The 13430-nt window shown below is 38.0% G+C and overlaps 1 protein-coding gene across 1 annotated transcript in view; it reads right to left on the bottom strand.

Annotated features, from left to right (window-relative positions):
- LOC117505876 (4-aminobutyrate aminotransferase, mitochondrial-like) overlaps positions 1–8912 on the bottom strand; it is a 170604-nt gene extending 161692 nt beyond the window's left edge. The window contains exon 1 of the mRNA XM_034165411.1: positions 8829–8912. The gene's annotated coding sequence lies outside the window, so the exon portion shown is untranslated. The remainder of the gene's footprint in view (positions 1–8828) is intronic.
- Positions 8913–13430: the final 4518 nt, after the last annotated feature.

Genomic DNA, 13430 nt, shown 5'->3' with positions numbered 1-13430 from the left:
CCTTCTTTATGTTCTCTAATGCCATATACCAACACAGTGCAGAGTAGCTACCTAAACTCTGTAAGTGAGATAGAGTATCTCGTCAATAGTTTTACATCCTCATTGAAGACAACTTTGGATGCTGTAGCTCCTCTGAAAAAGAGAGCTTTAAATCAGAAGTGCATGACTCCGTGGTATAACTCACAAACTCGCAGCTTAAAGCAGATAATCCGTAAGTTGGAGAGGAAATGGTGTCTCACTAATTTAGAAGATCTTCACTTAGCCTGGAAAAAGAGTCTGTTGCTCTATAAAAAAGCCCTCCGTAAAGCTAGGACATCTTAATACTCATCACTAATTGAAGAAAATAAGAACAACCCCAGGTTTCTTTTCAGCACTGTAGCCAGGCCGACAAAGAGTCAGAGCTCTATTGATCCGAGTATTCCTTTAACTTTAACTAGTAATGACTTCATGACTTTCTTTGCTAATAAAATTTGAACTATTAGAGGAAAAATTACTCATAACCATCCCAAAGACGTATCGTTATCTTTGGCTGCTTTCAGTAATGCTGGTATTTGGTTAGACTCTTTCTCTCCGATTGTTCTGTCTGAGTTATTTTCATTAGTTACTTCCTCCAAACCATCAACATGTCTATTAGACCCCATTCCTACCAGGCTGCTCAAGGAAGCCCTACCAATAATTAATGCTTCGATCTTAAATATGATCAATCTATCTTTATTAGTTGGCTATGTACCACAGGCTTTTAAGGTGGCAGTAATTAAACCATTACTTAAAAAGCCATCACTTGACCCAGCTATCTTAGCTAATTATAGGCCAATCTCCAACCTTCCTTTTCTCTCAAAAATTCTTGAAAGGGTAGTTGTAAAACAGCTAACTGATCATCTGCAGAGGAATGGTCTATTTGAAGAGTTTCAGTCAGGTTTTAGAATTCATCATAGTACAGAAACAGCATTAGTGAAGGTTATCTTCTTATGGCCTCAGACAGTGGACTCATCTCTGTGCTTGTCCTGTTAGACCTCAGTGCTGCTTTTGATACTGTTGACCATAAAATTTTATTACAGAGATTAGAGCATGCCATAGGTACTAAAGGCACTGCGCTGCGGTGGTTTGAATCATATTCATCTAATAGATTACAATTTGTTCATGTAAATGGGGAATCTTCTTCACAGACTAAGGTTAATTATGGAGTTCCACAAGGTTCTGTGCTAGGACCAATTTTATTCACTTTATACATGTTTCCCTTAGGCAGTATTATTAGAAAGCATTGCTTAAATTTTCATTGTTACACAGATGATACCCAGCTTTATCTATCCATGAAGCCAGAGGACACACACCAATTAGTTAAACTGCAGGATTGTCTTACAGACATAAAGACATGGATGACCTCTAATTTCCTGCTTTTAAATTCAGATAAAACTGAAGTTATTGTACTTGGCCCCACAAATCTTAGAAACATGGTGTCTAACCAGATCCTTACTCTGGATGGCATTACCCTGACCTCTAGTAATACTGTGAGAAATCTTGGAGTCATTTTTGATCAGGATATGTCATTCAATGCGCATATTAAACAAATATGTAGGACTGCTTTTTTGCATTTGTGTAATATCTCTAAAATTAGAAAGGTCTTGTCTCAGAGTGATGCTGAAAAACTAATTCATGCATTTATTTCCTCTAGGCTGGACTATTGTAATTCATTATTATCAGGTTGTCCTAAAAGTTCCCTGAAAAGCCTTCAGTTAATTCAAAATGCTGCAGCTAGAGTACTAACGGGGACTAGAAGGAGAAAGCATATCTCACCCATATTGGCCTCTCTTCATTGGCTTCCTGTTAATTCTAGAATAGAATTTAAAATTCTTCTTCTTACTTATAAGGTTTTGAATAATCAGGTCCCAGCTTATCTTAGGGACCTCATAGTACCATTTCACCCCAATAGAGCGCTTCGCTCTCAGACTGCAGGCTTACTTGTAGTTCCTAGGGTTTGTAAGAGTAAAATGGGAGGCAGAGCCTTCAGCTTTCAGGCTCCTCTCCTGTGGAACCAGCTCCCAATTCAGATCATTGAGACAGACACCCTCTCTACTTTTAAGATTAGGCTTAAAACTTTCCTTTTTGCTAAAGCTTATAGTTAGGGCTGGATCAGGTGACCCTGAACCATCCCTTAGTTATGCTGCTATAGACTTAGACTGCTGGGGGGTTCCCATGATGCACTGTTTCTTTCTCTTTTTGCTCTGTATGCACCACTCTGCATTTAATCATTAGTGATCGATCTCTGCTCCCCTCCACAGCATGTCTTTTTCCTGGTTCTCTCCCTCAGCCCCAACCAGTCCCAGCAGAAGACTGCCCCTCCCTGAGCCTGGTTCTGCTGGAGGTTTCTTCCTGTTAAAAGGGAGTTTTTCCTTCCCACTGTCGCCAAGTGCTTGCTCACAGGGGGTCGTTTTGACCGTTGGGGTTTTTCTGTAATTATTGTATGGCTTTTGCCTTACAATATAAAGCGCCTTGGGGCAACTGTTTGTTGTGATTTGGCGCTATATAAATAAAATTGACTGATTATTCATACTCTGTGACAAATGGCCCAAAAATAAAATTCTGCCAGGATATATAAACTGTTGAGCACAACTGTTAACAGCTGTTAAAGATGAGGGTTGAGTTCAGCAGTACTGTGTATGTACCATCTGTAGTTTTGTGGAGTGTGTTGTCAGGAAACACAGAGGATGAAGAAAGTCTGAGTTCCTTTATATAACACAGGCAGCTGGAACACAACCAATCCAGACAACAGAGACCCTGAACCTTCTGTCTCTCTCTCAAACACACACAGTAAAAACCTCATGAACCGGATGGAACTGGTTCCAACACTGGCTCCTAGATACCGTTGTGTGCTTTTGGATCTGATGGAGAAAGTGGAACAGGCGCTACAATAAAGTGAGGGACAGGCCTAAACTGGAACAAACTGGACTTTGACAGTCCAAAGGCAGCAGATGACAAATAAAGGAAACTTTAAACCAGTGTGTATTCATTTACAAAGATATGATGTGGGCCCACCCCCTTTTTGTCCACACTGTCTGCAGAATACGCGAGCAAGAGGACCCATCTGGTTTAAATTCATTTAGCCGTCAGATATTCATCATTCATTTGAAACAGACAAATGAAGTTCATATGGAATTAAAAGAAAAAGACAACAAGTAAAACATTCATTTAATGTAGACCTGCATTGAAATAAATGCAGTCAGATCTTTGGACCAAAAAATGACATATTTACACATAAGATCCTTCTGAATGTAGTAAAGTAAATCTGCAAGCCCAGATCTGTCATTCAACAGAGAAATCTTCATTTAAAAATAACAAATTTACAGCTAACATTTAGCCCATCTACTTTTTTAAACTTCATATTGTCTTGGGGTACGTTTGGTGAGTACACATTTCTTTTATTTGCGCTTGAAAATTATTTTGGGGGACTTTTTCATATGATTGAGTGGTGTTGCATTGAAAGTCTACTGTCTTTTGCCTCCGGTGTTACCATCGTGGGCTACAGAGACAAGACCCGCAAAGAATTCAAGTCATTAAAATGATATAAACCTCTCTCAGCAGCCACGGAGCTCTGCGGCTCCGATTACCGAGACGTGCGGCGCTGCGAATTTTGCCACAAGTCTGTCCTTGCGAGCAACAGGTGTCACCGGCTGCTTCGCATTAAAACGGCGAGCGTAGTCTCTGGACTTGTGCCAAGGCTGCACCATTCAGTAGAAAGAGCCTTGTCTGCGGTTGCACAGCAGACACGGGGGTGTGAGTGGCCCGCGGCGGGATTTAACGAGCGCATGCACTCGTTAAGCGCAGCGGAGGCAGAGAGAGAGGCGTGGGGGAAGAACGTCGCCCGCTGTCGATGTCGCCGCTGATCTGAGCATGTATCATGTATCAGAGCTGTATCTCACATTCACTGCAGCTTACTTTTGGATGTTGAAACCAGGATGTGTATAACAGTAACATTACTAACAGATAAAATCAATTGCAATGCGGATCGGACTGAAGGCGGGAGCGCGTCGCCTGTCCCTGACGTCATGGAAATGATCCGGATGTACAAACTGTTTTCATAGAGGGCTAAATTTTAGCTGCAAATTTGTCATTTTTAAACGAAGATTTCTCCGCTGAATTACAAATTTGGGCTTACAGATTTACTTTACTGCATTCACAAGGGTCTTATAAATACATATCAGCTATTTCTTTCTGACCACATTTATTTCAATGCAGGTCTCCTTTAAACAGTCTGTCCATCCAATGATTCCTCAAAGTAGAGGTGTAACGGCAACAGCTCAACGGAGGGTTAGTCATAGTCTGTATGATGGAATTTTCAGATTCCTCCAACCGCTGCATGAATTTAAATGTTAAATGTCTCAGTGGAGCTTCACACGTGGGAATATGTGTGTCCACGCACAACTAACTGGCACGATGCCACCTGGGCAGTCTACGGATTGTGCACCGCCTATAGTTCCACCCCAAGGGGCTGTATAGCGCGGGGCCCAAAAAGCTTTGAACAAGGCACAGTTTACTTTCGGAGAGCACACGCTGAACTTGCACAGCAGCAGGTTTGCCTGTAAATACAGTTTACAGTTATTGTCTTTTAATGTCTCTGTCGTCACACCAGTCAGAAGTTATAAAATGTTCGAGGTATTTGACCTCATTCGAGAGCAGCTTATCACACAGACAAAACTCAGGGAAGATCACATCTTTATCCTCCTTACTTCTCACAATCATTTTATTACTCTAAATGGGGTTATACAAAACATCACCTTCATTCCCAAACACAGAACATATTTTTTAACAAATGCTGCGTCGCTGCACTGCATGGACAGATTATCACATCATCTGCATACAAAAATTGATTGATTGATTGATTGGTATGTGTGTAAAGTGGAACTGTGCTCTCTCTGAGCCTTTTCATGTCAGCAGTGGTGTGCAGCAGGGAGGAATTCTCTCTCCACTCTTATTTGATGTATACATTGATGAATTGTCCTCAGAGTTAAATAGTTGTAAAACTGGTCATTGGAGCAACAATTGTCAACCACCTCATCAATCAATCAATCAATCAATTTTTTTTATATAGCGCCAAATCACAACAAACAGTTGCCCCAAGGCGCTTTATATTGTAAGGCAAGGCCATACAATAATTATGTAAAACCCCAACGGTCAAAACAACCCCCTGTGAGCAAGCACTTGGCTACAGTGGGAAGGAAAAACTCCCTTTTAACAGGAAGAAACCTCCAGCAGAACCAGGCTCAGGGAGGGGCAGTCTTCTGCTGGGACTGGTTGGGGCTGAGGGAGAGAACCAGGAAAAAGACATGCTGTGGAGGGGAGCAGAGATCAATCACTAATGATTAAATGCAGAGTGGTGCATACAGAGCAAAAAGAGAAAGAAACAGGATATGTCATTCAAAGCGCATATTAAACAAATATGTAGGACTGCTTTTTTGCATTTACGCAATATCTCTAAAATCAGAAAGGTCTTGTCTCAGAGTGATGCTGAAAAACTAATTCATGCATTTATTTCCTCTAGGCTGGACTATTGTAATTCATTATTATCAGGTTGTCCTAAAAGTTCCCTGAAAAGCCTTCAGTTAATTCAAAATGCTGCAGCTAGAGTACTAATGGGGACTAGAAGGAGAGAGCATATCTCACCCATATTGGCCTCTCTTCATTGGCTTCCTGTTAATTCTAGAATAGAATTTAAAATTCTTCTTCTTACTTATAAGGTTTTGAATAATCAGGTCCCATCTTATCTTACGGACCTCATAGTACCATATCACCCCAATAGAGCGCTTCGCTCTCAGACTGCAGGCTTACTTGTAGTTCCTAGGGTTTGTAAGAGTAGAATGGGAGGCAGAGCCTTCAGCTTTCAGGCTCCTCTCCTGTGGAACCAGCTCCCAATTCAGATCAGGGAGACAGACACCCTCTCTACTTTTAAGATTAGGCTAAAAACTTTCCTTTTTGCTAAAGCTTATAGTTAGAGCTGGATCAGGTGACCCTGAACCATCCCTTAGTTATGCTGCTATAGACTTAGACTGCTGGGGGGTTCCCATGATGCACTGAGTGTTTCTTTCTCTTTTTGCTCTGTATGCACCACTCTGCATTTAATCATTAGTGATTGATCTCTGCTCCCCTCCACAGTATGTCTTTTTCCTGATTCTCTCCCTCAGCCCCAACCAGTCCCAGCAGAGGACTGTCCCTCCCTGAGCCTGGTTCTGCTGGAGGTTTCTTCCTGTTAAAAGGGAGTTTTTCCTTCCCACTGTCGCCAAGTGCTTGCTCACAGGGGGTCGTTTTGACCGTTGGGGTTTTTACGTAATTATTGTATGGCCTTGTCTTACAATATAAAGTGCCTTGGGGCAACTGTTTGTTGTGATTTGGCGCTATATAAATAAAATTGATTGATTGATTGACCTTTGATCCCTCAGGAGGCACTGCATTAAAAACCGACATCATTGTGTAAAGGATCTTACCGCGTGGGCTCAGGAACACTTCAGAAAACCATTGTCAGTTAACACAGTTCGTCGCTACGTCTACAAGTGCAAGTTAAAACTCTACCATGCAAAGTGAAAGCCAAACATCAACAACATCCAGAAACACTGCCGCCTTCTCTGTGCCCGAGCTCATTTGAAATGGACAGACGCAAAGTGGAAAAGTGTGCTGTGGTCTGATGAGTCCACATTTCAAGTTATTTTTGGAAACCATGGCCGTCGTGTCCTCTGGACAAAAGAGGAAAAAGACCATCCAGACTGTTACCAGTGCAAAGTTCAAAACCCAGCATCTGTGATTGTATGGGGGTGTGTTAGTGCCCATGGCATGGACAACTTATACATCTGTGATGGTATGGGGGTGTGTTAGTGCCCATGGCATGGACAACTTACACATCTGTGATGGCACCATCAATGCTGAAAGGTACATCCAGGTTTTGGAGCAACACATGCTGCCATCCAAGCAACGTCTTTTTCAGGGACGTCCCTGATTATTTCAGCAAGACAATGCCAAGCCACATTCTGCACGTGTTACAACAGCGTGACTTCGTAGTAAAAGAGTGCGGGTACTAGACTGATCTGCCTGCAGTCCAGACCTGTCACCCATTGAAAATGTGTGGCGCATTATGAAGCGCAAAATACGACAACGGAGACCCCGGACTGTTGAACAACTGAAGTCGTACATCAAGCAAGAATGGGAAAGAATTCCACCTACAAAGCTTCAACAATTAGTGTCCTCAGTTCCCAAACGCTTACTGAGTGTTGTTAGAAGGAAAGGTGATGTAACACAGTGGGAAACATACCACTGTTCCAGCTTTTTAGAAACCTGTTGCAGGCATCCATTTCAAAATGAAAAAACAAAACAATAAAGTTTATCAGTTTGAACATTAAATATCTTGTGTTTGTGGTGTATTCAGTTGAATATAGGTTGAAGAGGATTTGAAAATCACTGGATTCTGTTTATATTTATATTTTACACAACGTCCAAACTTCAGTGGAATTGGGGTTGTAGATTTCCAATCTCATGTGAATATTCTCTAAAACCTTTCAAAGAACAGCTGCAAGAGTAAGCTATTCGGTTTAGCTGCCTTGTCTTTAAGGACAAGAACCAAAGCAACAGACATGACAGAAATAGGCAAGAGTCCATGGATTAAAAAAACAGTAAAGCAGATGGACAGCAGGAGACATAATCCCTAACTAGAAAAATTTAGATGCTGTTATGCAGTCAAGCCTACAAGCTTTGTTATTTCCAAGTTTCAGGATTGCTTCATAGACTTCGTTAGCACGGAGTGCCGAGCCCTCAGTCAGATCAATATTCACAATAACAACATTTAAAAAAAAAAAAACAATCCCAAACACGGTCGTCGTCTTCATCAACAGCAGTAAATGGCAGAATTAATAGTCAGTTTATCTCTGTATTATATTTCTAAATGATTAATATAACAAATGCCTCAGCTGTATTGTGTTCACAAAGACAAAGAAAATGCATGAAAAATAAATAAGAATCCTGACTTTTGAGCTGTTTACATACCGTTTTTGTCCACAGTGTAACTTATGTCAGCTCTTGAAGCTGCTGAGTTGTTTCGAAAGCAGCGTCTGGAGTCAGCAGGTCGACTGTCTGCAGCGACCTGTCAACCGTCTCCGCGCATGCGCACAGGATAAACCTAAAACTGGCTGATTTGCCACTGGAGGGGGGGGGGTGCAGAGGTGGGCCCACCCTGGACAGGACGCCAGTGGACGATCTGCTGTGGAGACCCAAACAAAACGGGAGCCGGAAGCAAACGAAGGAACATCTGGGGATGACGTCACTAAGTCCCCTGACTGTCCTCCACAATGATACGTTTTAAGAAACGATATGATTATATATTGATATATCTGCAATGAGCCGTGCGCGCGGACCGCCGCTCGGACCCGCTCCACCCCCGTGACCCTGGACAGCAGTCAGTGGCCACAGAAAAGAATAGATGAATGTTTGAAATGACAAAGCAAAAAAGGGGAAAAAACGTCATTCTGCGACCAGCTGTTTGATGACGTCACAGACAGCCGTCAAACGGTTTGACGTAAACAGCTACAATTAAAAGCTGCAGCTCTCAACTTTGACCGCAAACACTGTGAAGAGGACAGAAGAAATAACAGAGGACATGCAGAAGGTGTAAGTCCAGACACTTTTGGACGCGAGCTGCAGCAACAGAACCTTAAAAGCGGACTGCAAAGCAATAACTGGTTCCGACTGGTTCGGTCAGGATGGAAGTGGTTCAGAGCCCCAAAACACCGACAGCCAACAAAACCACTGCAAACCGAGCCAGCCGGGCCGAGGGTCCGAACCCGCTCACTTACCGGCGGGCTCCGGATCGACAGGAGTCCGTCAGAACCACAGAACCCGGTCAGGTCAGAGCAAAGAGCACAGCGGCGACAGATTCTGCGAGCCAATTAAATGACCACAGGCAAACTGTGGAGGAACATACTGCCCCCTGCTGGACAGGAATGTGTTGAATCACAGAATGAAAGAACATGAAACTAAAAACCCTGAGGTGGAATCACGGCAACAGTTATCAGACAAAAAAAACAACAACTAATCAATCAATAAAAAAAAAACACTGGAATCACAGCAACAGTTATCAGACAAAAAAAACAACAACTAATCAATCAATAAAAAAAAAACACTGGAATCACAGCAACAGTTATCAGACAAAAAAAACAACAACTAATCAATCAATAAAAAAAAAACACTGGAATCACAGCAACAGTTATAAGACAAAAAAACAACTAATCAATCAATAAAAAAAAGAAACACTGGAATCACAGCAACAGTTATCAGACAAAAAAACAACTAATCAATCAATAAAAAAAAAACACTGGAATCACAGCAACAGTTATCAGACAAAAAAACAACTAATCAATCAATAAAAAAAAGAAACACTGGAATCACAGCAACAGTTATCAGACAAAAAAAACAACAACTAATCAATCAATAAAAAAAAAAACACTGGAATCACAGCAACAGTTATCAGACAAAAAAACAACTAATCAATCAATCAAAAAAAGAAACACTGGAATCACAGCAACAGTTATCAGACAAAAAAACAACTAATCAATCAATCAAAAAAAGAAACACTGGAATCACAGCAACAGTTATCAGACAAAAAAAACAACTAATCAATCAATAAAAAAAAAGAAACACTGGAATCACAGCAACAGTTATCAGACAAAAAAAACAACTAATCAATCAATAAAAAGAAAAAGAAACACTGGAATCACAGCAACAGTTATCAGACAAAAAAAACAACTAATCAATCAATAAAAAAAGAAACACTGGAATCACAGCAACAGTTATCAGACAAAAAAACAACTAATCAATCAATAAAAAAAGAAACACTGGAATCACAGCAACAGTTATCAGACAAAAAAAACAACTAATCAATCAATCAAAAAAAGAAACACTGGAATCACAGCAACAGTTATCAGACAAAAAAACAACTAATCAATCAATAAAAAAAGAAACACTGGAATCACAGCAACAGTTATCAGACAAAAAAACAACTAATCAATCAATAAAAAAGAAACACTGGAATCACAGCAACAGTTATCAGACAAAAAAAACAACTAATCAATCAATAAAAAAAAAGAAACACTGGAATCACAGCAACAGTTATCAGACAAAAAAAACAACTAATCAATCAATCAAAAAAAGAAACACTGGAATCACAGCAACAGTTATCAGACAAAAAAAACAACTAATCAATCAATAAAAAAAAAAGAAACACTGGAATCACAGCAACAGTTATCAGACAAAAAAACAACTAATCAATCAATAAAAAAAGAAACACTGGAATCACAGCAACAGTTATCAGACAAAAAAACAACTAATCAATCAATCAAAAAAAAAGAAACACTGGAATCACAGCAACAGTTATCAGACAAAAAAAAACAACTAATCAATCAATAAAAAGAAAAGAAACACTGGAATCACAGCAACAGTTATCAGACAAAAAAACAACTAATCAATCAATCAAAAAAGAAACACTGGAATCACAGCAACAGTTATCAGACAAAAAAAACAACTAATCAATCAATCAAAAAAGAAACACTGGAATCACAGCAACAGTTATCAGACAAAAAAACAACTAATCAATCAATCAAAAAAAGAAACACTGGAATCACAGCAACAGTTATCAGACAAAAAAACAACTAATCAATCAATCAAAAAAAAGAAACACTGGAATCACAGCAACAGTTATCAGACAAAAAAACAACTAATCAATCAATAAAAAGAAAAAGAAACACTGGAATCACAGCAACAGTTATCAGACAAAAAAAACAACTAATCAATCAATCAAAAAAGAAACACTGGAATCACAGCAACAGTTATCAGACAAAAAAACAACTAATCAATCAATCAAAAAAGAAACACTGGAATCACAGCAACAGTTATCAGACAAAAAAACAACTAATCAATCAATCAAAAAAGAAACACTGGAATCACAGCAACAGTTATCAGACAAAAAAACAACTAATCAATCAATCAAAAAAAAGAAACACTGGAATCACAGCAACAGTTATCAGACAAAAAAAACAACTAATCAATCAATCAAAAAAGAAACACTGGAATCACAGCAACAGTTATCAGACAAAAAAACAACTAATCAATCAATAAAAAAAAGAAACACTGGAATCACAGCAACAGTTATCAGACAAAAAAACAACTAATCAATCAATCAAAAAAGAAACACTGGAATCACAGCAACAGTTATCAGACAAAAAAAAACAACTAATCAATCAATAAAAAAAAAGAAACACTGGAATCACAGCAACAGTTATCAGACAAAAAAACAACTAATCAATCAATCAAAAAAAGAAACACTGGAATCACAGCAACAGTTATCAGACAAAAAAACAACTAATCAATCAATCAAAAAAAGAAACACTGGAATCACAGCAACAGTTATCAGACAAAAAAAACAACTAATCAATCAATAAAAAAGAAAAAGAAACACTGGAATCACAGCAACAGTTATCAGACAAAAAAACAACTAATCAATCAATCAAAAAAGAAACACTGGAATCACAGCAACAGTTATCAGACAAAAAAACAACTAATCAATCAATCAAAAAAGAAACACTGGAATCACAGCAACAGTTATCAGACAAAAAAACAACTAATCAATCAATAAAAAAAAGAAACACTGGAATCACAGCAACAGTTATCAGACAAAAAAAAACAACTAATCAATCAATAAAAAGAAAAGAAACACTGGAATCACAGCAACAGTTATCAGACAAAAAAACAACTAATCAATCAATCAAAAAGAAACACTGGAATCACAGCAACAGTTATCAGACAAAAAAACAACTAATCAATCAATCAAAAAAAAGAAACACTGGAATCACAGCAACAGTTATCAGACAAAAAAACAACTAATCAATCAATAAAAAAAAAAGAAACACTGGAATCACAGCAACAGTTATCAGACAAAAAAAACAACTAATCAATCAATAAAAAAAAGAAACACTGGAATCACAGCAACAGTTATCAGACAAAAAAACAACTAATCAATCAATCAAAAAAGAAACACTGGAATCACAGCAACAGTTATCAGACAAAAAACAACTAATCAATCAATAAAAAAAAGAAACACTGGAATCACAGCAACAGTTATCAGACAAAAAAAACAACTAATCAATCAATCAAAAAAAGAAACACTGGAATCACAGCAACAGTTATCAGACAAAAAAAACAACTAATCAATCAATCAAAAAAAAGAAACACTGGAATCACAGCAACAGTTATCAGACAAAAAAAACAACTAATCAATCAATCAAAAAAAGAAACACTGGAATCACAGCAACAGTTATCAGACAAAAAACAACTAATCAATCAATAAAAAAAAGAAACACTGGAATCACAGCAACAGTTATCAGACAAAAAAACAACTAATCAATCAATAAAAAAGAAAAGAAACACTGGAATCACAGCAACAGTTATCAGACAAAAAAAACAACTAATCAATCAATCAAAAAAAGAAACACTGGAATCACAGCAACAGTTATCAGACAAAAAAACAACTAATCAATCAATCAAAAAAGAAACACTGGAATCACAGCAACAGTTATCAGACAAAAAAACAACTAATCAATCAATCAAAAAAGAAACACTGGAATCACAGCAACAGTTATCAGACAAAAAAAACAACTAATCAATCAATCAAAAAAAGAAACACTGGAATCACAGCAACAGTTATCAGACAAAAAAAACAACTAATCAATCAATCAAAAAGAAAGAAACACTGGAATCACAGCAACAGTTATCAGACAAAAAAAAACAACTAATCAATCAATAAAAAAAAAAGAAACACTGGAATCACAGCAACAGTTATCAGACAAAAAAAACAACTAATCAATCAATCAAAAAAGAAACACTGGAATCACAGCAACAGTTATCAGACAAAAAAACAACTAATCAATCAATCAAAAAAGAAACACTGGAATCACAGCAACAGTTATCAGACAAAAAAACAACTAATCAATCAATCAAAAGAAAAGAAACACTGGAATCACAGCAACAGTTATCAGACAAAAAAACAACTAATCAATCAATAAAAGAAAAAGAAACACTGGAATCACAGCAACAGTTATCAGACAAAAAAAACAACTAATCAATCAATAAAAAAAAAAGAAACACTGGAATCACAGCAACAGTTATCAGACAAAAAAACAACTAATCAATCAATCAAAAAAGAAACACTGGAATCACAGCAACAGTTATCAGACAAAAAAACAACTAATCAATCAATCAAAAAAGAAACACTGGAATCACAGCAACAGTTATCAGACAAAAAAAACAACTAATCAATCAATCAAAAAAAGAAACACTGGAATCACAGCAACAGTTATCAGACAAAAAAAACAACTAATCAATCAATAAAAAGAAAAGAAACACTG

Source organism: Thalassophryne amazonica, unplaced genomic scaffold, assembly GCF_902500255.1.
Source record: "Thalassophryne amazonica unplaced genomic scaffold, fThaAma1.1, whole genome shotgun sequence".
In the NCBI taxonomy this organism is placed as follows: domain Eukaryota; kingdom Metazoa; phylum Chordata; class Actinopteri; order Batrachoidiformes; family Batrachoididae; genus Thalassophryne; species Thalassophryne amazonica.
Note: the sequence above shows the minus strand (reverse complement) of the source record. Positions and strands in the feature narration are given on the sequence as shown.